We start from the raw sequence: 27815 nt of genomic DNA on the forward strand, positions 1-27815 counted from the left end.
TGCAGGAATATGAGTACTATTGTAGCACTTCACTAGTTCCTTCACCCAAAAATACTAATATTTTGGGATTTTAGGAGCTCTGTAAATAGCCAAGTAGCTAGAAAGGTAGATAGATTTCTCACAGAGAAAGCCTCCTAAGCTTTGTTGTTTTTCCAGCAACAAAATTCAAAGCAAGCTCAAAAGCCAGACTTCATTCTGTCTCCTTTCTGGTTGTCTTGTACTACTGCTGTCCTGCCTTCTCTCCTTTATAGGATCCAGCTTGTCACATTCTGAGTGTCATGGACTGTAAGGGGATTTAAAAAACCTGTAATTTTGCCCTTTGAACGACTTCTGACAGTTCTTTTATCTCTCGGAACCTCACTTCTGTCTGCAAAATAGGGGTAATTGGTTAATTTGCTTTGCAAAAAAAAAGAAGACGGTGGGATCTAGTAATGGAGAGTTTTGTATAAAATTAGGTAAGCAGTCTGATACGGTTCCTATGAAGCTGTCAGCAGCTTTTCATTCTATTTTCTCTCTAAAGCACAGTTAAGGTTTTTCGTTGCCATTAGTTACACTTTAAATACAAGGTCTGGGCCAAACTAATGGTCTTAGTTACTCCATAGTTCAGCCAATGTGAATCTGCTGAAGTTATTAATGACATTACACCAAAGCTCAAATGATGGAGGGAAAACGAGATTCATGCCCTTAATGTTAAAGGTGACCTCTGCTATGCATGCTCACTATGAAAATCTACAGCCCACAGGCAATTTGATTTTCTGCCTGAAAATTACTGTAGAGACTTCAGTATATATGAGGCAGCCTCCTTTACTTTTCCTTTTTAAAATATTAGTATGAAGGGCAGAGGGAAGATATTAAAAATCAAATCAGGACTGAACTAAGAATCTGGTATTAATAGTCTTTTAGCTTTAGAAATAAGGCACAGTTCAGAGGTACGGGGGCAGTTTGTGCAAGTTTGGTGGTTTCTGATGGCGCAGAATCTGCTGACTGCATTTTCCACCTCATTAACCTGAGGTTCCCTAGGGGGAGAGAGTCTCTGGTGCTCGGGAAGTGTCAGGCACAGCTAGAGCTGTCATTTGTTTGCCTTGTGAGAAAGCAAAAGAATTACTTCAGTCTGACTGGTGCCTTCCTCCTGCACCGCCCATGGCGTGTCCCCAGCAGACACTGCAGTCCCCTCTCTGGGGTGTGTGGTTGGACACGTGTAGAAGGATCTTTCCCTTCACAGACACATGTGAGGGAAAGAGAGAGCTTGGGAGGTGGGAAAATAAGCTAGAAGCAACACCTTTGTGGTCCAGGAAACAAAACAGAAGAAATGAAGAGGAGACAAAGCCTTTGCCCTCCCCCATCCTCTGTTGACGTGTACAGACTGGTCACGCCATGCAGAGGACCACAACACTTCCTATGTGGCTGAATCTCTAGAGACATAAATAGGAACACACAGAAGACAGCAATACGTAAAATGAAAACACAGGCACCCACATGCACTTGCTAATGCAAAAGCCTCTTTCAGTGTAGGATATGACAAACAAGCTTGGTTGGAAGTCAGATAGATACCTTCCAGGGACTGCTCAGGAGCAGATGCAGGTGGCAGCATGGACTGGTCAGGAAGGCTGGCCTTTCTGGTGGCTGGTAGGCCACAGGAGCTTACTGGGGTGCACTAGAAGGGAAAGCAGGCAGGTCAGCCTCTGCAGTCACTGTGAGATGTGACTACCCAGCGCTTCAGAGTAGATCGTTTATGTAACTGTCTGTATGAGATTTTAGGAGCCTAACTGTAGGCACCCAGATTTGAAATGCGTGTGTTTATAGGGACCCATTTATCATATTTCTTACATTATGCAAGCTGTTGATTTTTTTTCAAAACTAGTTGTCAAAAAGCATCTGAAAAAAAATAAAATGTCTCTGTGCTCTCATTATGCTGTAATTCAAGTGATTTATTCAAAGTAGAGCTGCTGAGCATGGCTCAGATGCTAGCACACAAGTCCCCAAAAACACTCTTGCTTACCCTTATTCATATTTTGAGTTCATGATGAAGGGCAAATCTCACAAACTCTGCTCAATTCTGTACCTCTGAGACACAGTTCAAACTGCATTCAGAATAAGTAAAATGCATTAGAAAAAAATTAAAATATTTCTGGTGTAAGCAAGCCAAGGCTTAAAGGGCTCAGAGAAGAAGAAAGAAAGGAAACTGAGAATGTGCTGAATTGCAAAATTGTAGATGCTTCCAATGAGAAAAAGATACAGAGAGAGAAGGTAGAGGGGCCAGGGAGCAGAAGGAACTGAACTCCAAGCAACCATTGGCAGCTTGGTGTAGAATACGTAGAAGTGACAAGTTGTTACGGGGAATTTGTTGCTCGCAAAGAAGGCATGGAGAGTTTCCAAATCAGTGAAATGTGAGCTCAAAATAGGAAAGGGGACAATGAGGCTGGGCTGAGAAAAAGCTCGGATAAGTTGGACAGAAGGCTTGCAATGTAAAGCCTAAGAGGAAAAGAAGAAAGCTGAATTAGGTGAGGGGAGAGATGATAAGACAGTTTTGATAAATTATCAGAACTGTAACAGCTGAAATAGAAAGGAAATTATATAGCTTATTCATCTCACTGAGGAATAACTGGAGAAATTTGACAACAGTCAAACAGTGGGTGGAAAGGGAAGAGGGGGGGTCTAATTTAACACTCTGCTATTAAGCCTGAGTGACTGGGAGCACGGTGGAGTTATCTCACAGTGATGAAGAATGGAGAGAAGGGAGAGACAGAAAGGAAATTAAGGAATACGATGTTTGTATAAAGTTCTTTTTCTGTATGTATAGGAATAATTAACAAAACTAGGAATAAAGGCTTATTTTATCTTCCTGTACTCCATACCTGTCAAGCACAGTCTACAACACAGCATAATAACTGCACAGCGCTATCTGTTCTCAGTGAGCAAGGGCAGGGATAATTCATTTTCATGTCATGTACCACTCACAGCTGTCTGCTGTGATTGCAAAAGTCAAATTACCCCATCCTACATTCACACTAAGCCAAATTTGTTTGGGAAGCGGGGGACAGAAAGTGGGTGTGTTAATAGCAGATAATTTGCTGCCTGAATATATCTATGAGGTCAAAATGGGAACATTAACAGTCCTGCGTGGTATCTAGTGCTACTGAATGTATAGGGCAAATTCTCTTGTACCACTTATTCAAACCATAACACGCAAGAGCTTAACTTTACCTTATTATAGCATTCTATAACATCTTATAACTTTCTGTGTACTTTTTCCTCCTTCTGATAACATAGCATGTCCCTAAGCAAGCATCTGAAAGGGTCTTATTTCTGAACAAAATTGAGATGCAGGACAGATATATTAAAACTCAAAGAAAAGAGAATTTAAAAATTAGCCATTCATGTGATTTGGTCAATGCTCTCTGCTGTGCTGTCCTACATTCTGGAGACTACAGAACATTTTCCAAACTCTAGGTAGAGTGATACTCCTTTTGCTGCCTTTTGCTGTATACAGAATTTGATAAATTAAATTAAATTAAATTAAAATAAAATAAAATAAAATAAAATAAAATAAAATAAAATAAAATAAAATAAAATAACATAAATAAAATAAGTCTTCGGTCTTTGATTATTACTTTAGTTTTGGAGAAAATTTGTTGATGGTAAAATGTCTCCTTTCCGTTTCTTGTCTGGCTGCTGTTACAACAATCAAAAATGTGAGCTTTCTTTCACAGTATAGACTGTGTAGGGGTTTAAGTATGTAGGAGAATTATTCAGAACAAAAGATAGAATGATCACTTCTTCAATTCTAGCCTTTCCAAATATTTTTTTCAACTTCAATAGTGAAGTCGTGTTTTACTACAGATGAGTTCTGAGCACCTTGTTGCTATGTTTGTCACCTTAAGGTTGGTGACAAAATTTTCCTGTAGAATACTGTAAAAAATGTAGAAAACTGTCATGTCTTGATCCCCTTCCAAGATCTTCTCATAAAGGCTACTAAACTGCAGTTAGACAGAATAACTTGGCTGAGTCCAGTGTGTTTTCTTCCTTGAAGGAATAGTTTAAAGAGTGTGGTGCTTCAGCCCATTTAAAGGAAGCTGGAACATCACTACCACCCGTCAGGTTCCTGACTCCAAGATATAACTTAACTTCAGTCCAAGGCATAGAGAATATTTTGACCTACAAACAGAGCTTGATTTAGGTCCATCCCACTCTGTCGTTTGTGGTGAAGCAGTTAGAAGTTGTCTTGCAAAGACACTACCTGAGATTCAGCCCTAGTCCCAATGACAGGGGTTTACCTTGAAAGTCATTATTTTAATTATTTTAACAGGTCTTTGGTCCTTTAACAGGTGAGAGCTAGTGCTCTTTCTCTCTCTTGTGGGGCATTCTTATATGGAAGGTCTGTCTCCCACTTCCATGAATCCTACTGCTGTCAAAACACCCTGCCAGAGGGTAAGAGAAACAATCAGAAAGACCTCTACAAAGTAGTTCAAATATTCTCTTGCGGGGGTACCACATGGTGAATGGTCACTGTTTATCAGCAGTTTTGCACGAAGGGCTCTGAGACTGCTAGTTATAGCAAAACATGACTGTTTAGAAGATGTTTTGCTTCTTTGATGCTATTAATTTGATTCTATTTCCACAGCTTGGAAATAGAGGATGAAGGATGTTTGAAGGATGCTTTAGAGTCTTATTTGGTGAACCGCTACAGCTGCTTTTCAGACATAGTTCTGTCTTTTAAAACTTTTCTCTGTCTTCCTAAATACGTATTCAGAAGTACTCTATTAGGGGGACTGATTGTACTGACAATATGTATGAGCAAGAGAATTTTTTTTCCTGTAGCATACCTTGAATGAGATTTGATTGAAAATACTTATAAAAGTGTCCAAAACCCGGAATGACTAAATGAATCAATTGTGTCGATTATAAGCCTGCAATAATACCCCTTTGCTACTACTGAGACTCAGATTTACTGAAATTTATTGTTATTGTTTACATATGTTGCTCAACCATTATTGTGCTACACTGCCAATCAAGTATAAAGTATCACAAAAATATCTCTAAAGGATTTGAACTCTTTCACCTAAATACATGTTTTGAGCTTAGAAATAAGAAGGTAGTTTATAACTGTAGAGTGATTTAATGTAAGAAATTATAAGTGAATTCCATCCTGTCAGGAATAAATAAATGGTAGGAAGAAAAAGTTTCTCTTGTGAGTATTAGGACAGGAAAGTTGAGGAAAAAATGTGTTAGAATAGAAAAGTTTAATAAAATGCTAAGCATAATAATCAAAATTCCATTTTCCACTGGATACACAAGGGTACAAAATAGTCAGTTGCTGTTGATTCTGTGATTACATTTACAGATACCATTTCATTACAAGCTGTATTTGGAATTCTAAAGCCATTAGAAAAATGCAACACATGATGCATTCCATTCCTGCTCAAATGGAAGGATACATTTTACTATTTTTCCCTCTAAAAAACACCTTACCTCTGTTATATAAGAAAAATTAATTTCAGATCTATAAAATATTATTTTAATTGCATTTAAGTTGATAGAACAGATACATGCACATGAGTTAAATTTGCAATGTATTAGTTTAATATATGTCCTACCCCTTTTTTTCCCAAAATATCTCAGTCTGTCTTCAGCCAAGACAACAGGGTACATGAAAAGTCATAGCTGATTAAGAGGAGTGAGATAAGAATTGAAGTGACCCTTGCAGAGTACAACTTGAGCAGCTCATATTTGTCCATATGAGAAAGCTCCTGGCTCAAGCTGTTTAATTACACTCAACCATACTAGCACGTCCTCAGGAAAGAGGTGTTTTCTTAGGTAGCCAGGGCTTGAGTCATTCAACATAATAGATTCCAATCAGAAATTGCACCTGCAGTCTTACTGGCATATGTAAGTACTAGTTTACTGCATTGCCAAAGTGCAGCTTCACTTAATGACAGACAGCATCATTTTGGCCTTGACTTAATTTCTGAGCAGTTTGAACAGTAGCTTCAGCAGAACCGCAATGAAGTTTTGAATCTAGAAGTAACAAAAGTCTGAGGCTTGTTGCACACCAAAAAGTTCCAAAAATATCATGCAATATTCACACATTTGAATCATAGAAAGAAAACTGTGGCACCCAAGAAGTCCTGGATTCTAATTCCTCCTAATTATGACTCCTTCGTCACTGAGAGTAAACTATTGAATATAGGTAAGAATATCTGCTCTGACTGGAACATCACCCTACTCTCTGCTTTCTCATAAGAATACTTAATTAACTAAGATATGGATGAACTAATATTTTGTAAAACATTTCAATGACAGCTGTAGTTTTGCCATCTCAATGTAACATAAATACAATAGGAAGTCTAAAACTCTAAACTATTAGTCTTTCCGGATGTTATCCTTGGCTTAACTTGATTTTTTTTTTCATGGAGTTTACATTTTTCCCCCAATGTGTGCTATTTCTTAGCATGCATGAGATGTATCATAAATTACATTGGTGAACTATAGTACTCTGACCTTTTCAGTATTCAGTAGTCTGAATGCCTAGAAAGTACAATTTACAAAAATTAAAGCAGCATATTACTTTCCCCTTCATATAATGGAGGGTGAAATGTGTCTTCAGAAGCAAATGTGAAGCTAACTGTAACATAACAAATTCATGTTATACTCTCCAATCTTCAATGTTTTACTGCAGCAATAACGTCTGAAATTCCAGTTTAATATTTGCTTTCTATGTAACGTACCAAATTAGTAGAATTGGAAAATTTTCAGCAAAGGGCATCAAGAATAATTAAAGTTATGAAATGGCTTAGGTGTGAGAAGTATATTTGCAGAGCAAGAAACATCCTGGAAAAGAAGCAAATATGAGGGAAGAGGTAAGACAATTCTGTACATCATCAAATAATTTGAAGAGAGAATAGTGTATGAGAGCAAATAGTGAAGAGTGAATCTGATCAGATGTTCACTGTCTCCTCCAATAAAAGACTAAAAGAGCTCCAAATGAAACTAAAAGGTAATTCCTAAACTAAAGAAAAGGAGCGATTTTTCCTGTGAGCTGTAACTAAGCTGTAGACATCCCTGCCACAGGAGGCTGTAGATTTCTAGTAAATGGCAGCGGTGACAAAAGTCACTGGGCAAAGACATGAAAGAGAAGTCCACCTGTGATTACTAAATACAAAGATACCACCCTCTAAGTAATACTTTAAACTACAAATTACTGGAAGCAGGAAGAGCATCTGGAAAAGTTCATCTACTTGCATCTCCTGTTCTGATACTCTCCTCTGGGCATCCCCCATGGATGTCTAAGTAGGCATTGCTCTGACCTGTTAGAGCCAATCCTACATGGGATCTAGTTCAAAGCAGAATCTATCGGAAAGAACATACAAGTAAAGCTCAGAGCATTTGAGTTTCTAGGTCTTTACATTCTCTTCAGAAGGTCTCAGCTAAAAACTGCCCATCCAGAGGGTACAAGTATGGAGATATTGAGCTTATTTCCATGTAGTTTTCTATTTCAGCTGAATCACACTATCCATTATCAACTAAAATGCAATAATGCAATAAAATAACTCTCATATATGTCAACCAATATACTTAAGTAATTAGGTACAATCTATCATAAGAATTAACAGTTATATATTGTCCTCTATTTTCTTTGACCTGTCAGGGAAAGGAAATGTAACGGAAGCTGCATGATATGCTCATAGTAGGGGAAATAAATAACTTATTTCTATCGTACAAAAGCAACCCCTCTAATTATGTGTCAGCTGACTGAGGGGATGCTTATGCCATGGAAAGAGACATTAAAATTCCCTGGCAAGATTAGAAATAAATGTATGCGACAAGCATTAACACATTATGAAAGTGTGTGCAAACTGATGAAAATTATAGGAATGTGCTCATGTATTTGTAATATAATGTGAAAAGATTTTATATCTTAATAATTTAAATGTGAAGAAAGAAGAGTGAAACCTATGATCTAACTTTTCAACTTGAAATTAAAAGAAGCTAAAGAAAAAACTACTTTTCTTAGTTGTAAATAATTTAATGTAAGATACTTTTCTGAAAGCTAGGCTAGCTGTAAGGTCTTTGTAAAAACCTGGAAAATTATAACATCTTAACTGGAAAATATTTTATATTTTCAACCCTAAAGCTCTTCAGTTAATAGTTTTCTTTGTCAGAGTTTTGCCCTCCAGGCTGCTTGCACAGGCCTGGGTTTTGCAAGGGATCCTGGCTGCACAGAGCACCTCAATGAATCAGGGACTCTGATTCAGGTACCTAAGAAGAGGTATGAACTGCATTAATGACTGCTTCAGAACATGCTACCACTTCAAAGTACAAGTTACTTTGCTTCCCCTCCCACACCAGATGACATATCATAAAGCAAAACTGAAAAGCACTGTTGATGAAAGCACCGTTTTATATCTCTGTGATTTTTTTTTCATTAATTTACTTTTATTCCTGGGGGACAGCTGCCTAGATCACAGCCCTCCCTAGGAACAGTGCTGTCATGACTTCAAAAGTAGTCAGGAAGCTTTGAACTTTAGAAACAGTTATTTCCTTCTTAGGAGACCATGAACAAAGATAAAGAAATAATAAATTATTAGAATCTATAGCACTCATATATATTACAGTCTCATACAAAAATAAAAATTTTAATAGGGAATTCAACAGCAAAACCAGGTTGATCTACATACTCACACACCGAACAATGCACTTTTAATTACATGTACACACACCCCCACAATCTTCTTGGTTCAATGCTTCTTGCATCTTCTCTCTGCTCTGAATGGCATCACTTATCAGGAAGGAAAAAAAACACCATCTAACAGGCCACCCTGCCTCAATATTTTGTCTCTTCTTAAATCCTTCGCTCATCCTTTTCTGACTTGAAGACTTGTCAATACATTTGAACTTGGGCCAAAGCTATGGCAAAGCGGTCTTTTTGTTATTTCTGCAGAATGCCTCCTTGTCGTGAATGGATTTAATTATCTTCACCAAATTTAGGTTTGTATTCCACGGTGACTTCCTATTTATTTGTTTTCCTTGAGAGTGGGATTCATTTAGTCTCATTTCGACTGTCTGAATGGTAAGGATCTTTCTATGCTAATCATCTAGAACTCTTGGAAGATATCAGAAGGAGATGAACTTCTGTCAGGAAGTGGTTCAGGTGATAAAGATGATATCTAAGATCTCTCCCCATTGACTGAGGGAACCTAGTTAGATCGTTGATGGCTAGCTTAGATTAGACAGTCTTTTTGGTGGCTAAAGTTAAGCGAGATGTATCCCACCCTAAATATAGATTTTGTCACTTAGGCTACCTTAAACAGCCTGTGGTTGGAAGTGCAGGAGTCAGAACCCATTGTCTGTGTGACCAGTGACATGGAAGATGCTTGACCCTGGTGGCACAGTAAGGAGATTGTTGCTTTGTCAAACACTAATCTAGATTTACAAGTGCCACCATATCTAGTGTTCTCCTTTTATGCTCAAGGACACTTTGATATTAATGAATGGCATATAAAGCTACTGCCTGACTCTCATGGAAACCCTGCACCTTTATCCCATGATAGCCAGCATGAATGGCTTCGTGGGCCACTTTTTTCCGCTGTTTTAGGGAAAATAAAAGGGAGATTTTGTGGGCAACTTACCTATTTGTCCTATTTATATGGCTGAACAAAATATACACTAAGAGACAATTACAATTCCAATTTAATACACTGGAGGAATTATTTTCTTGTAAATTTGCCTTACATCTGCACTCAAGAGTCTTGTGCTGCACAATTTAGCACATTGCTGGTGCTCTTGAATCAGTACTGTTCTGGTACCAAATTCTAAGCAATGCACCGGGACACCATGCAGACACTCCAAATAGCAGTCAGTAACATAGACGCACCCTAAGCACTTCTGCTGTCCGGATTTATGGCAACTAATCTACTTTTTCTTGCACCCTTTGTTGATTGTATGCTTATTTGCTCTTTATAAGAATTCTTATCCTCATAAACCAGTGGAAAATGCTTTTTAAAACTTGATCTGGCATTTCTTCTAATTTCCAAAAGCTCATCTGGTCACACAGGGAGGTAAGCAGTGTGATTATATTTGCAAATTCATCTACACCAGTACAGAATCATCCAAGTACATAAACTAACCCAAGGTGTATAATGCTAAAATAGGACCCTGTGCTATTAATTGGGGGTGCGGGTGGAAATCAAATGTTGTTCTATTTCTGTTTGTCAGTTTTTCATTAAATATTTACAGAAAGATATATTTGAGAATCCAGTTCAATAACAGGGCTTTCTTGGGTGGAATTCAACCTCTGGTAGCCATTAACGTTGAATTATTGAAGGAAGCTTTTTTGATTAAGCTAGTTGACATTTTGGGGACATGCCTAGAGCCCTGTATCAATGGATTCTCAGTAAGACAGTATTATGTGGAGGCCACATGGGAGAGTCCATGTCCATGTGAATAACTGTGTGTACCTATCTGCCATAAATTCAGGACGTGAGTGTGTATACATGTCCATAGGTGTGTATGCAAATGTGTTCTGATTCATTCTGAAAAAAATTGAAATTTCAAAATCAAGTGTTAAAAATTTAAGAATATCAGAATTAAGACAGATCATATACACTTGATTTTGTTCACTTCTGCCACAGAATTATGACAATGACACATTGTCCTGGTTTCGGCTTGGATAGAGCTAATTTTCTTCCTAGTAGCTGGTATAGTGCTGAGTTTTGGATTTAGTATGAGAATGATGTTGATAACACACTGATGGTTTGATTGTTGCTAAGTACTGCTCACAGTAAGTCAGGGACTTTTCAGCTTGTCATGCTCTACCAACAAGAAGCTGGGAGGGGGCACAGCCAGGACAGCTGACCCAAACTGGCCAACGGGATATTCCATACCATAAAATGTCACACTCAGTATATAAACTAGGGGAAAGCTGGCCAGGAGGCCGCTGCTAGGGCATCGGTTGGCGGGTGGTGAGCAATTGCATTGTGCATCACTTGCTTTGTATATTCTTTTATCATTGTTGTGGTTGTTGTTGTTGCTATTGTTGTTGTTGTTGTTGTTGTTATTATTATTATTATATTTCAATTATTAAACTGTTCTTATCTCAACTCATGAGGTTTTTTTTCACTTTTGCTCTTCCGGTTCTATTCCCTGTTCCAACGGGGGGGGGAGTTAGCAAGCGGCTGTGTTGTGCTTAGTTGTCAGCTGGGGTTAAACCATGCCACAAATACACAAATTGTGCCAATCCAAGGATTCCAGAGCCTTATAGTAAAAGATATTCAAATTCTCTGAAGAGAGTAGTTTAACATTCAGATCCACAGGTGAAAAGTTTCCAGCTTTATTTGCCATGAGGGATATTCATGTCAGAAATCAGGAAAAGCTTTCTAACACTATGGATATTGAAGATCAGGAATAGATCACCTGGTAGTGTTGGGGAATGTCCACCATTGGAAATATTTAAGAATTGACTAGGTAAATATAGAGAATGATGTGGGTAAATTTGATCCTGGTTGACGGTAAGAGAATGGACTAGATGAAATCTTTGGATTGTTTCCTATCCTACTTTTTATGTAATTATTATTTATACAATGATTGATACAAGCAAGCTTTTCTGAATGGAAGAATGTAACTGTGGACATTAATTTAGCTCTTTTATAACTTTGTCCATCAACAACTAAGAACAGAATCCATGTCACACCCAGCATCAGTGCCAGGAAAGGAGTGGTTCCCAAATAACAAAGTGGGAGACTCTGAGAACATGTCTACCTCTCTGAAGGTGTACAAGGGGAAGAGAGGAAACAAATAAACCTTTCCACTTGCTGCCCTAAAGAAGCCAGTTAAGAATTTCTCACGACTAGGTTGGAGGCGAGTATCAGTGCAAATGGATCATCAGTGGGACAGAGAAGCAGAAGAGTAAGACTACTAGAACTTGGGTAAAAGATATTCCCAGACACGCCTGTGATAAACCCTACAGCTACAGCATTGTCTACACACACACACACACACACATTACCAAGCAATCAACTTATTGTACTAAGATTTTGATACCCTGCAACAGCCTGATAAGGTATTATAAGTTATTTTTCCCTTAACCTCCTAGGTATTCTGCCATCATTTAACAGTTTCAACCTACAAAATCCTACTAAAGCAACTGTTATAATTTCTATAAGAAATTCTAGAGGTTCATTAATAGTTTTACCATGTTTGATCTTCACTAATTTGTACGACTTTAGTGGAGATACTGAAAGTGGATATGGAACCATTTTTTCATAGGCACTGACTTTTAAAATGGTGATTCAATGTTTTATTAACTGCAGGTATATGTTATTCTTCCTTATTCCTTTGTTTAGCATTGCTTGTGAGGCCTTAAAGCTGTGTTAAATCCACCGCCAGGTGTTTGTGTGGTAAATGTTTAATATTAATTGTGCTTATTATTACATGTAATTAAAATGACATAAGAAAAATACCTGCTAAAAATTAAATAAAATCCAAGTAACCCTTTGTATTGTTCCAGTGCAGAGACAGGAATTACTCAAAAAGGTGGTCCAAAATAAGTAACTTGGGAAGTTCCATTACAAAAATTCCCAAAAGGTTTAAAAAAACCCGAGAATATTATTTATACAAATATTATAATATGTAATAATATATAAATATTATTTATACAAAATGAAAAAGTTCTAAGAGAGTAATAGAGACAGACCTCAAGACATCTTGTTGATTTATGGATTTTGGGGAAACCTTCTGAAAACCCCAGAAAAGCTCTGCCTCATTTGTAAAGAGAATGGAAACTACACACAAACACAGAGTTCTGATACTAACACATTACCTATTTATTTGGTTTAAACACATTCTTTTTTGGTGCAGAGCCCCTGAGATAAACTATAGATGCTATGTTTTAAAATGACATTATATCTTATTCCTTCACGTCTCATACACTGCAGTATGCCAACTTATTTTTGAGGAACCTCTTATCACAAACAAATTTGATATTTTTTTTCCACTTCCCTTAGTATAGGCAGCAGCTACAGTTTCTTATGAGTGACACGAACCTGAAAAAACCTCCTGGACTTCTTCCAAGAAACAAGGACATATCCAAAGAAAGAATCAAAGTCTATAAAAATACGTTCATCATGCATTTCAGCTCTGAGGACATCCAAAAAGAAACCAGTCATTTGAGTTTATTTTTATCTAGCGCAGAGCCAAGTTTCTATCTCCAATGGTAAGCTTCTGTTGACTCCAGTGACATCAGGATTTTGCCCATACAGCTCAGAATTGTGTCTGAAATCCTTCCTTCCAGGCAAAGGAAGTGTGAAAAAGTTATTCAAATGTACACTTACAAAGAGACAGAAATCACTTCACAATGGCTGCTTATTATAGAATTTCTTCCACACGAATAGCAAGGAACCACTCTGTACTATTGAAAGCTTTTTATTTCTAGTGATGTGCAAATAAATTCAGAAACATAAATTGCATTGTCTTCTGAAATGACATTGCTTGTTTGGAGAACAATCTTGCAGTCTTCAAGGGTTTATTTCTGCAAGATACTGACTCTCCTCCCACATTGGCTCACACTGTTGTCATTAGGATGAGAAAACAGTCACTTACAGAGGTTTAAAATTCCCTAATCCTAACAAAGCCAATTTTAACTGGGATGGAGGTAATTATGCAAAAGATGTTGTACCTGATCCACTGGTCAAGATATGGCAGATAAAAAAATCAAAGTGGTATCACACATATTTTTTGGTGTTTGGACAGATAACAGATTTTTCTAAGTCTCTTTGGACAGGGTAACTAATCTTACAGTTTTGAAAATATACAGAGTTACTCTTGCTAGCTGATGAATAATTTCTCTTCAACTCCAGTTGGAAAATGAGACAGAGTTTTGTCCTGCGTCTACGTTCCCTGTATGTTGCAGATGAGTTTCTGCCATGGCTATATTTAAGGATGAATCCTTCAAACTGCTGCCCTGTGGCATGGTGTTCTACTGACACTTCTCTTATTACTGCAAACTGACCCTAAAAAGCTTTATAATAATTTCTTCTTCAGTGAAAAGCAAAAAGTTCAATTGTGTCTAAGAAAACCACTGTCTAGGCTGAGCTCTAAAGAATGTTAATAGGAGCAGAGCAGAGTAATCCTGCCAGTGGTGTCACCAAAGGCAGGATTCTAAACAGTGAAAGGGAAGTCGGGCTGTTTAACTCACTAGTAACCACTAATCCCTTTTAGGATTTAATATTTAATTATGGAAGGGTGTCAATCAATGACCAGGTCCCCACTGTGCTAAACAGACAGTCCTGCCTGGCAAGACTAAAACTAAAGCTAAAGCTCTTGTCTTGCACATGTGAATTCTGGGTTTGATTGTTGGTGTTTATGAAACCATTGTTCAAAATTCCATGAATAATTCAAAACATACATTTGCTTGCAGCAAGCAACCCAGAGGCAAGAGTTCCTGAATTCCTTTTGTAATTTTCCATGAAGCACACCTGACTTTGCCAGGAGATAACACACTGGGATAAAATTCACTGACTCCGGCTTTTCAGTTCCCCTTTATATCTGGAATGAGATTACCATATCCTCTAACTCTGCTCCCAGAAAGGTGCTGCTACTGCGCTTGAGCTTTAAACTTGGAAATTCAGAATGAGCTTGATTATATCGTCTCTGGTTTCAGAGGTGCTGCTATCCTGCTTTATTATTCTAAGTGAAGCTGTAGTCCCAGTCATTGAAGAAGCCTGTTCTAGCTTTGCTGACTACAGCCTTAGACAGTGTCAGTCTGAAAAGGTATCACCATTGTCCAGACATCTGAATTCTCCAAGCAATTCAAACCAAAGTTCCCCTGATGTTACTCTGTATCCTGCTGTGGGAGGGAGAAACAGCAAAGGATTCTCTTATCGCCTTTGGAGCAGAGCTGGCAGTGATGACTTGCTCACTCCCTAATCAGCTATGAATAGATTGCCTTACATAAGGTGACTGAAGAAGTGGAAAGACGTACATTAAATACATTCTGGGAACAAGGTGTATGTTGGACAAGGCTGCAAAAAGCTAAACTTTGTTTCCCAGGACTCTTCTGAGAATGTACATTAAAAGTGTGCTACAGGCAGTCCTACGTCAGCCAGCTCTGAAACTGGTCCAGAAACAGTTTACAGCACCTCAGCCCAAGGGGAGAGAAGACAACGAGGACTGGAATCTCTCACCTGCGCAGAGGCAAACTGACTCTGACTGCACTATGCTAAAAATATGGTTAAAGGTGTACAAAACCAGACACCTTCATTTTTGAAATTCTTTACCTGTAAAAAACAGAATTGCTTGCAAAACATTGGTGTCATGAGAATAGCCTTTCTCTGTACAGGTGCAGCAAATTACCTTCTGAAATTTCCTGAATCGAGCAAATATGAAGGCTGGATTATAAAACTTAAATAATCTTGCAATGAGGTCTTTCCATACCAAAGAAGGTTATGAGGAAGATTTGATCATACAAAAACCTGTATTCATTCACCAAATTGAGTGGCCAGAATGATTTTATTATTGTACAAAAAACTACGAAACTTGAAATTGATGCTTTGTCAATGTTGTCATTTTTACCACCTCCACACATCAGTGTTATCCATTTAGGATGGGAACAAAGATACATAAATTTAGACCACCAGTTTATCAGCACATATTTTTTCAAGGGACGAGAGGCCTTCGGTCTGTTTTTTCATTCTGCTACTCTTCTACTGATTCAGACTCTCTTCCTTTCAGATTGTATTCCCATATTTTAAGCCTTTTAAATGAGGCGAATGAAATATGGGACCCTTCTGTGCTTTCCCAAAAATGGTGTCCAGGAACAAGGGAACGGTAATCTTGGATGTGATGTATATGCAAATACATCTATGAATTCATTCATTGCTCCGCGAAGCTGAGGTATATATCCCCAGTGGATACACTTTTCTATAAATTTTGGAAAGCATAAACATTTGTCCTTTTTTTCTGTTTAGTTCTTAGCTTTTCATTAAATATTTATTGAAAAAAAGATCTAAGAATCCAGTTCAGTAATAGTTTTTCTCTTGACTTATTTCAAGGCCATTTGAATTTTTTGAGCAAAGATTTTAGCTCACTAGAAACTAGTCTGCAAGATAGAATTTAATCTCTAGTAACACTGATGTACTTCACTTGTTGAAGGTGTATTATGATCTGCATAGCTATCCTCCTTACATGTTGATATGCTTATCAAATAATCAAAAGTAATGATCCAAATTCAAATTTATCAAAGACACATGGTTAGTAAGTACTTTACTATAAGCTACACTGATTACATTTTCCTCATTTTCAGGTATCAGATATAAGTTTTCAACTAATTATTTCAGAGCAAAATACATGAAGGCAATGAAAGTGATAATGTTATTTATACTGAGGCTGAGCGGGGGTGGGATGCAAATAATTTTATGAACATGTGGCATACACAGGAGATCTTCCAATCAGAGCCTGATCTTTTCAGGCAGGCTTCTGGTGAATTTATTTTTAATATATTTGGCTTTTTAATTCAGGCCTGAGTGCAATTTATCTAATTTCGTGCAATTAACAGAGGTGCTTATGTTAGGATTACAACCAACCTAGGCTCCTTTAATAGGCAATGGAAAAAATAAACACCTCTAGACAACATCTTAGCTCATCAGACTTCACAATTTTCCTTTAGAGATGCCTCTTCCTCTGTCTTTCTAGCAATGGAGGGAGTCTGAGGAGATAATATTCCTGTCTCCTCAGTGCTTTACTGCAGCGGGATTATTCCAGGCTCTGCGTAGAAGTGGGAGTTTGTCCAAGCTCGATGGGGCATGGCCAAAAATAACATCAGAGTAAATAGCTTGAGTCTAAAATTCAATCTCCTTGAAAGAAATAACTTTATTTTGGTCTGTGATTTGCACATACACTATTCTGAAAACCATTCTTGAGTCAGAAAATTTCTAAGCTATGTTGTAATTGTTACTTTGGTAATGATTAAAGTTACAAATCACTGTTCCCATATTCCTTCTCTTCTTTACCACATTTCATGGTAGCTCTTGTCATTTGATTGCATAGTAAATATCAGGTAGTGGCAGTCTAATTATATGATAATTGCTATAAATGTTACAAAGTAAATAGAGCCAGTGTCAGTTACATCCTAATTATTCTTGGTTCTACTAAGCATTTTACCAAGTAATCTGCAGGAATGTGCTATCATCACCTTTTCGCTTGCTTCCTTTCTGCTGTGTCAAGAAAGAAATTTAAAATTCTCAACTTCCAAATTCTTCGTGGTCTCTTTACACTTTTGCTACTTGCTCGCCCAATGTCTCATTCTGCTTGTGAAAGCCCAGTCTATTCTCTGTCCTCTCCATTTGATTGCACACATCAGGATAAGACAGTGACTTCCCTATCTTGTCATGTTAACATCTACAAATGCAAACATTTGCATTTGCATTTCTTACTTTTAGGTAACCATCCAAGCATAAATAAATCACTGCTTAAGTTCATGCTCTGAGAAGACAGAGATCCACTAAGGATGCTTCCTTTTGGAATAAGAGGATAAATAGTGCTGTGTATAGATTTCTGCACCTTCACAAGAAGAGACTAGCACTTTCCTACTGTAATACCTGGTAGTGTGGGTTTTGAGGCAATTTTCATTTTTCTTACAGCTATACCTAGGATTTTCCCAGCTTATTGTCAATATATAAAACTGCGTCTTTGTCCTACTTCCCCCTGCTTATCCATTTTTCTTTCATCTGTTTCTGCCACATGTTTTTTTCCCACTAATATTTTGCCTCATATGTTCTTATCTTTTCTACTCCTTATCTGATAGATAAGTATCTGATGCTGAGGCAAACAATTCAATAATTGGTGTAGGAGGAGAATAATGAAGTCAACAGCAAGAAACCTTGGGCAAATGTCATTACAAAAAAAACCCCAAACCAACAAAAAACCAAACCAAAAACCAAACGCCCAGAAACCCACCCTCCTCCCCTCAAAACAGCTTTGCTATCTGTGCTTGTGTTCTTATTGCTTTCTCCATACCTGCCCCACGACATTCATCCAAATCTCCTGCTCCAGGCTGCTTGAAAAGGTTGTGCAATCCAATTGCTCCTTGCAGGAAAAAGTACTGGAAAAATCCACAGCAAATAGGTAGAGAAGCTGAACAGGGCCACCCTAATTCACCCCTTTTTGGGTCTCTGCAGCCAGTACTAACTCTTACATGGCTACGAAATCAGAATGATTTAGGCTACGGGAAGGGCTTGAGTCCCTTCCGCAAACAGCAAAAATAAAGTAATTGAAGAAATATACTGGTAATTTTGTATCATCTCAGAGATGAGACTGGCTCCGAATGTTTCATCTGAGAAACAGCAAATTACTTTCTATCTAAAATTTTCTCATTTTATTAACTTTCTTTTACAGCAAATTCTAGTATCTTTTGGAATGGGTAAATTCTGGGCGCTCTAAGATTAATTTATTTCTACAATAATGTTAATTAAAATATTAATTCATACTGGAGCTCTGCACTGCACGTTAAAGACTGCTTTGCTTTGGTGGCAAGCTGTTTGTGGCTACTCGGGTATCAGACAGAATTTGCGCTTTCATGAATTTGAGATTCGTTCCCTTGGCATTAGTCTTATACATATTTTTTCAACTCAGTTCATCTTAACCATATGTCATCTGGTCTCTTGAAAAATTAACAATAGATCATGACAAAGAGTAGGAAAAAAAATACTATACACTGTAGCAATTTATATGTCATAGTTAAGGTTCACAAGCAATAAGTAAATAGTGGTCAGAGAATCAAGAAGTAGGAAAAAATGTTGTACTCTACAATGAAAGCTTTATCCTTCCAATATCATTTTTAGCACTGATTTCACAGGGAGTTTCTTAGAAGATGGAGTTAGATTTTACTTCTAATTTATCTCTGAATATATTCACATAACAAAAAAAAAACATACAGAGGAAGAATATGAGCTTCATTGGCTCTACAATGGTGCAAAACTATCAAAACCTGCAATGAAAGCTATTAGCATCACTTGTCGTTAGTCAGGGTGACCTCCAGTAAAATGTAAGCTGGAGTCCTTATACAACTGCATAGCGACCAGATCTCTGACCTTTGGTAGATACTGCTCTCACTGACACATCCCATATAAGTTTTTTCCTTCAAGAGGCCATGTGGCCTTTTTCCACTTTTCTTGAACAATGCTATGGCTTAAAACAGAAAGACAATAAAACAAGCTACTGTTCCTGTTATACCATGGGGAATATTCAAATGCTGCTATGTTTGAATCACAGTCTGAAGATCATTTGATTGATTTCCATGCCATTGATCCCAAGAGGTATTATTGTAATGAAGCAGCTTCACCCTCCCTCTCATCAGGGGTTGCTGGGAACAGATCTCTTCCCATAAGAAGGAGTCACCTCTCTTGTGCTGCAGCTGGAGTGATGAACTAGCATCAGATAGGAAACCAAAACCAAAGAGCAATACACCTGAGGAAGCCGTAAATCATCTCCTCTCTTGCCATGACAGAGAAGTGCAGTCAGCCAAGAGGGAATGGATATATTTCCACAGTAGTTTAACTCCCACTGGCTTGTTTCCATATGGGAAGTTACCAGGCACTTAAGTAACCTCTGGTCAACATGGGGAAGGCCACCAGTGTCTGAGGAACTCTTTCTAGATCTCAGACCTAAAACTCGGAGTCACTGCCTATGGAAAGTCAAGACTGTTTCTTATGTTCTTCACTACTTCATCATGTTGTGTTTTAAATGGTGCAAAAATCCTACTCCCATCAGTTCTTTCAGGAAATTATTCTGGAGACTGATGTCCACCAGGGTTGAGGGGTTTCTGTGATATCTCTGGCATTTTTTCCTTCCTGACATTTTTCTTTCAGTTTAAATAGGAACAGCAATTGCTGAATTACTTCACTACTGTATGTATACACTCATTTGTAGCTCATTTCCACTCCCATTAACAAGCTTTTCAACACCCTTAAGTAGTAGGAAAGAAAATATTTGCAGCTATTAACAAATGCAGCATTTAATGACATTATAACCCTGCCTGATCAGAGCCTTTTACTAGATATTGGATTGCTTGTTGAAAGTCAATTTTACAACAAAATAAACACCGGCATGACATGAATTTCACTGGTTTAGTTTTCAGATGTAGTTATATACCATATTACTCCTCAGGGTTGAAAAACATAATGTGTGCAAATGAATTTAGATACACAGCAACTGATTTTCCAGTGATGATATAATTAAGGCTATAAAAGACTGCCTATATGTAACAACTATATGGGAGCCCCTCGCATGCTTTTATATACACGACAACTGTATTTTATTTTTCTTGGTTTGCTGTAACACTTACTTGTCTTTTTGTAAAGCAAGCAAATTATTCAGTGTCTAAAAAAGATTCTAAAAGACTGAGAAGCACAATAATTAGAGCACTCTGACTCAGATTTTGCATTAGAGAAAAATAAACATTGCTGAATCAAAATACATCCTATTTGTTTGATATAAGTACTTGTTTTCAATACATACACATGTACGTCATGGGAGCAAAGTGAGTAGTTTTAACATTTTGATTTTCAGTTCTTTTCCAAGATGATCACCTGGTGTCTGAAACAAGTCCCTATTAGAGCCTCTCTGGTTCCTAAACAAAATATTGATCCACTTTGGCTTCACTTGGGATTAGGACAGTACCAAGTAGGCAGAGTGAAATATTTTCTTTTGTATCAAGGGAGGCTTCACTGCATTGCTTCTTTTTTACTGCTACGAAAGGAATTGACTAAGTGCTGCAATTCCAGGCACCGTTCAACTTTCTGTTCTCCTTGTTCACCTGAGAAAGCAGAAGATAAGTGACGGTGGCTTTATAGCACCAGGTCAGAGACAGAGGGCTGCTGAGCAGTATAAGCACGAGAGTGGACGGGGAGGGAATAAAGATACCCAAGCACTAGGAGCTGAGCTCCATCACTGAAAAAAATCTGAGCTGTTTTAAAATATATCTTGGAATCCATAAATAAGAATGTATAAAGTCAGTACTTTAAACAGGCAATAGTAGATAAATATTAATAAATTGAATTTCATTCTGCAGTTTGAAGTGGAGAACTATTTCAGTAGATATTTGGAGCCACTTTTTACTCAAGTTTTATGTGTAAAATTTCACCGATTTCTCTGGGAATTTTGATTCACTAAAAAAAAAAAAGATAGACTTTCTGAAGCAGAAGAAAAGGAAATTATTTCCCTTCAGTCACATAAGTTATGCAAGTACAATAGTTAATAATCAAGGCTGGTCAATAGACTCCTGTTAAATTTCTTTACCAATACAAAACTGCATTTTCTGGTAAAAATATCTGCTTTCAACAGATGTGTTGATATTCTGTTAGAAAACCAAATATCTGAGAAATGAAACCTTTGAAGTTTTGTATGAGAATACAGAATATTTTCTCTGAAAGACAAAAATATTTCAACTCAAATAGTGCTTTTTTTTGCTGTGAGTTATGCTTTTTAATTGACTTGTTGTTCATAAATCAAGCAACATGTTCCCCATATTCATTAAGAGGAGATAAAGAGATTAATTATGTGAGAAGGAGTCAGGCTGGAGACCCCATCAAAATGGCAGAATGGGATTGTAAATCCTGTGCAACAATTATAACAATACTTTCATTTGGCATGTGGCATCGTTTTGAAGAGAATACTTTGACATGTTTCAGTTCTGGATTAGTTACTGAAAAATTGAACTTTTTCTCTTTAAAACTGTTTCAAGGCACATTGAAATCCCTTTTTAATATTTACCACATCTTGCCTTTGAATCTCTGTTTATGTAATATACATGTTCACAGTATATAACCCTGCACAGGATGTAATCTGCCTTTTATTCAGACTTATATTCCCTATTACTGGTTGAACTATCGACTCCAGTGTCTTTGGAGCTTTGCTCTGCTTTCATTAGAGATACTCAGGGAGCCTCCCAGGTTAAATTTGCTGATGTTCTAAGTCTCAGATTAGATCCACATCACAGCTGCCAAATAAGCAGAGGCACTTTCAGAGCCAGTACCATCAGTAACAGATCTGTAATATGTTGTTAAAAAAAAAAAAAAATTGGAGGCTGTGAGGGTGTCATCACTTTAATGCAATCTCATTGCTTACACATCACTGCTATTCCTTGACAAAAAAATAGGTCTTTTGGAGGTTTCCTAAAAAGAGATGCTGTTTTTTGTCTGCGCCACTTCTGATTTTATTGTTTTAAAGACTCTACATAATGTCCAATTCTTCCTCAAAACAGCTTTAAAAATAATATTAGATATAATGAAATCTCAGGTTGCAAATCCCAAATAACCTCAGATTAATAGAATCCTACTGGGCCCAGTCAGTACACACTTAAATCTATTGCAATATTTCCATTCACCCAGATGACTATTTCAAAACTTCACAAATTCAGAAGTGAAACATATATTTTCTTTTCATCATTTTCTGTTCTCCTGCTACAAAACTTCAGAAAAAAAATCAGGCAATTTTGGTGACTACTTATCAGCTTTCAATAATAGTGTCTTTGGATGCTTGAGAGCAGAATTCAGTCTCACTGTCTGTGATAATTCTTAATTGTTCTTAAATGTCAAATACAGTTGGAAATGTTTCATAAAGTTTGGAAATATTTCAAAAAAACTCACAAATTCTCACAGTGTTTTATTCCATTGTGACTGTGGGTTGCTTTCAGTAATGTTATTATAAACTATCTTTCAAAGAGTTAAGATTGTATGTGCAATCTTACTGAAATCTAAGTTGTTCTATCCACAGGCAGAAAAAAGGAGTTAATTCAGCAATATAATTACAAGAGCTTTCAAGTTTTCTAGGCCTTTTATAATATCTTATGCCCTCAACATGTCAGAAAAAAAGTTTACTTATTTTATTGTCAGTAACCTAGCCAATTAGTGGGTGACATGATAAAAAGGAAACACTAAGAGCTTGGACACACAAATCAGACTTTGTTTTCAACAAAAAGCTGGTGCTTTGTGGTTCTCAGGGTGTAATGTCACTGGAGATAGAGGCATATTTAGAACGTGATTCTTCATTGCCTGCTACAGCTCTTGCAGTGGTGCATTGTGCCAGCAGCTCTAGAGTTTACAACTGAGCTGGTTTGCTTTTATTAGGAATTTGATTGTTATCGGTGACAGTGTTCTTTTGTTTTCATTAGGATTATAAGCAATGGGAAGTACAAGAAATGTTGACTCCTGAACAGCCTTACAACTGTAACAAATGATTTCACAACAACGAAGACTTTTAGACAGATATTAAGTCCTAATGCTCACAGCTGGTTCTTAGGTAACCTCATTCCAAGGGCAATAAACACAATTACAGAGGCATATATTAAGAAAGCCGAATGTACTTTTTGCTTGCTCCCTCGCTTCTAAGGACTACCACCAGAAAACAGCTTACACAAATCAGTGGTTCTGCTCCCAGTGGAAATGGAAGTGCCATATTTCTTTTCTGCATTTACACTCATGGTGTAAAATACCTGGCCAAATCCACCAGCAAGTCCCAGTGATTTGTACATGCTTTGAGGGCAGTCTGAGAGGAGAGGATACATGAATCATCTAAATAAGATCATTTAGGTGAGAAAATGTTCCCCAGCATGAGCAAGGGGTACACGAGACCCTGTTACATAATTTTCTGTCTACGCTGGAAATTATCATTTGATTTGCTACAATAGGAACAATAAGCTCAGAGCTCTACTACTCCCAGAAGACCAAAGGATTTACTACCAAGGTTAAGTTGGGTGGTGTACTGAAAATACAGTAATTATAGTAATGGATACAAAAGTCACAAATTTGGTTGTCACTTACTGATTTTTAAGACTCTTTTTTTTTTTTTTTTTTTTTTTTGAAGGGAGAGGGAAAATGCATTACAGAAGCTTGGAGAAGGGAGAAAACATAAGTGTGTCCAGAACCAAGTTAAGAAGAATTAAGAAGATAACTATGATTTTATGTAGAAAACTGTGAAGAAAATATGACTAAACATTAAGGACTATTTTGTGAGAAAAGGTGACTAAGATTTTCACATTTACATTTGCAAGCAAAACCCCAGCTCAAAATCTCAAGTCAAGACACAAAGCATTAGATAACTATTAAGTCTAGCTTCTAGCCAGAGTGGGGAAAAAAATAACAAAAGACATCATTTATAACATTTTCAAAACTGCCAAAGTGATAAAGAATCTTAAGTCCCCCTTACAATAGAAAAGATTTTCCATCAGCTTTAGTGGAAATCAAGTTGAAGTATATGAAGCAAAAACAATTAAAGATAACTTCCTCCTCTGGGGCTCCTAGTGTACCCCAGGCTTAGAATCAACATGCTCTGATGGAAAGCTCCACATGAAGCTGCTTTTTTATTCAACACTGGTCCCATTATACTGTATAATAAATAAATACAGAGAATGAAATTAATTTATTTCTAGATTCAAATGTTTCTGCTCAACTTAAATGTTGAGCTTTGTTTTTAAGACAGCTTTTCAGAACCGCCATGCTGAAACCATGCTTTTTGAGCAAAATGAGAACCTGACATGATGGAAAGTCCTTATTTTCCAGAAAGTAAAACCAGGAATTGAAATGCATAGAGAACACAGGTTAGACTAAAGTCTAAAAAAAGCACAATTCTCAATATGTTTTGTCTATCTATTCCCTCGAGAAGTCAAAACAGAAAATTCTAAACACTAGGAAGAGGAGGAGGTTCACAGTGGTAAATATAAGGTTGTCACTTTCCTAGTGACAGGTTTCACCCTGTCTTCATTATTATTTTTATATAAATCTAAATGTTATTCTCTATATAATGTAATATAAAATAATAGCATTATAATGAAGGCTACACCTGCAAAGGCTAGATTTAACTATTATCCCCAAAAACAAGTCAAGTTACTGGGACCACCAGTTTATTTTCTACCTGAAATTTTTCTTCTGGCCATTATGTTTTGGGTTGTTGTTTTTCTTGTTTGGAAGACAAATTACTGTTCTGCCACGAGGGTTAGGCCTTGACTGCTCACGCGGCTCCGCACTGACTGATTATTCTGAGTTTAGATGATGCAGCTGTACACGGAACAAGTGATCTGCTCAGCTGATCAGGGAGGCAAAGGCTGTAGCCCTGTTTTTAACTTACAGTAATAACCTGTGTTTATTATATTTTAATATAATAAATAGATTAAATGCTATGGGCTACTCATAGTGCTGATCATTGGCTTCTAACTATCTCAATAACATTCATAACCAATTACTACACAGTTACATAGCATAAAGTTACTAAGCAATAAAAGCATAGCAGAGAGCAAGTCAAACACCATCAAACAATGAGAACATGTCATCTGAAATAGTAGCATTGGAGGTCAGAAAGTATACTCCATCTCTGTCCAAAGACAACTTCATTGATTCATTACCACAATGATGTCATTGTTCTTAGTACTTCAGAACTCATTAAGAAACAAAGGTATAAGAGAAGTACTGAAGTGCTATTAGTTGCATGTAAGATGCTGCTTTTACCAGGCAGACACCAGTTTCCCAGCTGTGGAGAATTTGGTGTTTACTTGCAGTTAATAAGAGGCTTTCCTGTCCTGTTAAATCCTCCCTAGCTATTTTTAGAAGCCTCTCACGCTTATTCATGCAGTGCTCATCAATGTGTGAAATTAAAGCATGAACTGATCAGTATGTGAAAGTGAGGTTCACAGAGTTAATTTATGAATAAATTATAACAGGGATGCTGAATACATTTAAGGAAGGCTGTGCAACCTGCTTAAATGAGCTACTGCTACTACATTGAGGGCTGAAACCAGAATGGCTGAAAATGAAGACTGGCTGGAATTTACTGAGGTCAGGCAAATATTGTTAAGTTACTAAACACAGACAGATAATTGCATTTTTCTGGGATGGCTAGTATAAAATCATATCTTTAAACATGAAAGACAGGATTGTAGAAACTCAGTTTTTACTGTTAAAGATGTACAGTTTAAAGACAATGTTTTAAGCTATAGAATTGTTTATAAATAAACTGTATTTTTCTGCTTAAGTTATTAAAATCAACAACTCCATGTATAGTTGTAATATCTGTGTGTTAGGAATATAAGTGCTTTAGCTCCTCAAAAAAAGGCATTCTGGAGTAAGTAAGAAGTGGATATATCTTCTTAAGTTAGTCTTGTACTCCCAGATAATCTGGATCACTTTCATACAGCTTGGGCTCAAAGAGACTGTGAACAACACATGGAGTCAGGAGTAAAATGAAAAGGAAAAAAATAATAGCATGGAAGAATACTGCAGCTAAATGCTCTATTAGACCTGAAATCTTCTGGAAACTTGTATTGGTTTGCTTGGCAAGGTTTTGATAGCAGGGGGGCTACAGGGGTGGCTCCTGTGAGGCATTGCTAGAAGCTTCCCCTGTGTCCCACAGAGCCAATGCCAGCCAGCTCCAAGACGGACCCATCACTGGCCAAGGCTGAGCCCATCAGCGACGGGGATAGCACCTCTGGGATAACGTATTTAAGAAGCGGGGAAAAACCTGTGCAACTGCAGCCGGAGAGAGGAGTGAGAATTTGTGAGAGAAACAACTCTGCAGACACCAGGGTCAGTGAAGAAGGAGGGGGAGGAGGTGCTCCAGGTGCCAGAGCAGAAATTCCCCTGCAGCCCCTGGTGAAGACCCCAGTGAGGCAGGCTGTGGCCCTGCAGCCCATGGAGGTCCACGGTGGAATAGATATCCACCTGCAGCCCATGGAGGACCCCACGCCAGAGCAGGTGGATGTGCCCGAAGGAGGCTGTGACCCCGTGGGAAGCCCTCGCTGGAGCAGGCTCCTGGCAGGACCTGTGGATCCATGGAAAGAGAGAAGCCCACGCTGAAGCAGGTTTGCTGGCAGGACTTGTGACCTTGTGGGGGACCCACGCTGGAGCAGTCTGTTGCTGAAGGACTGCACCCTGTGGAAGGGACCCCGCACTGGAGCAGGGGAAGAGTGTGAGGAGTCCTCCCCCTGAGGAGGAAGGAGCGGCAGAGACAACGTGTGATGAACTGACTGCAACCCCCACTCCCCGTCCCCCTGCGCCACTCAGGGGGAGGAGGTAGGGAATTCAGGAGTGAAGTTGAGCCCGGGAAGAAGGGAGGGGTCAGAATAGGGTGCTTTAAGATTTGTTTTTTATTTCTCATTATCCTACTCTGATTTGATTGGTAATAAATTAAATTAATTTTCCCCAAGTCAAGTCTGTTTTGGCTGTGATGGTAATTGGTGAGTGATTTCTCCCTGTCCTTATCTCAACCCACGAGTCTCTCGTATTTTCTCTCCTTTGTCCAGCTGAGGAGGGAAGTGATAGAGCAGCTTGGTGGGCACCTGGCCTCCAGCCAGGGTCAACCCACCACAAAACTCAAAGCATCCGGGAAAGATTTAAGCCATACACAGGGTACTGGTAGGAAGACAATCAGAAAGTAGCCTAACTTCTGATAATGGAAGGTTCTGGTACACTTAATGCATCTAGACAGATAATTGTGCATGTCAAACCAATTTTGCTGGAGATGGGATACATAGCATAGTAATGTATGACATGACCGGTAGTTTGTCTTCTCTCCACTTTCAAACGGAGTGGTGGGCTTTGGTAGCGTAATAAATGGCTATTTTACAGCACTGGGTAAAAAGTATTACGTGGATGTGATGATGGAAAAAAAAAAAAAGATAAGGTTGGTCTCCTCATCACCAAAATGCTTCTAAAACGTGCTCTTGCTTTCTCTTCTGAGCTATTCCATTAGTATTTGACAAGCAGAACACATTAGGTAGTAAAGTTGTGGAAAAAGTGGAAAATTAGAGGAAGATTTTTTCCCAGAAAATTATGCTTTAA

This window comes from Calonectris borealis, chromosome 4 (genome assembly GCF_964195595.1).
Source record: "Calonectris borealis chromosome 4, bCalBor7.hap1.2, whole genome shotgun sequence".
Classification (NCBI taxonomy): Eukaryota; Metazoa; Chordata; class Aves; order Procellariiformes; family Procellariidae; genus Calonectris; species Calonectris borealis.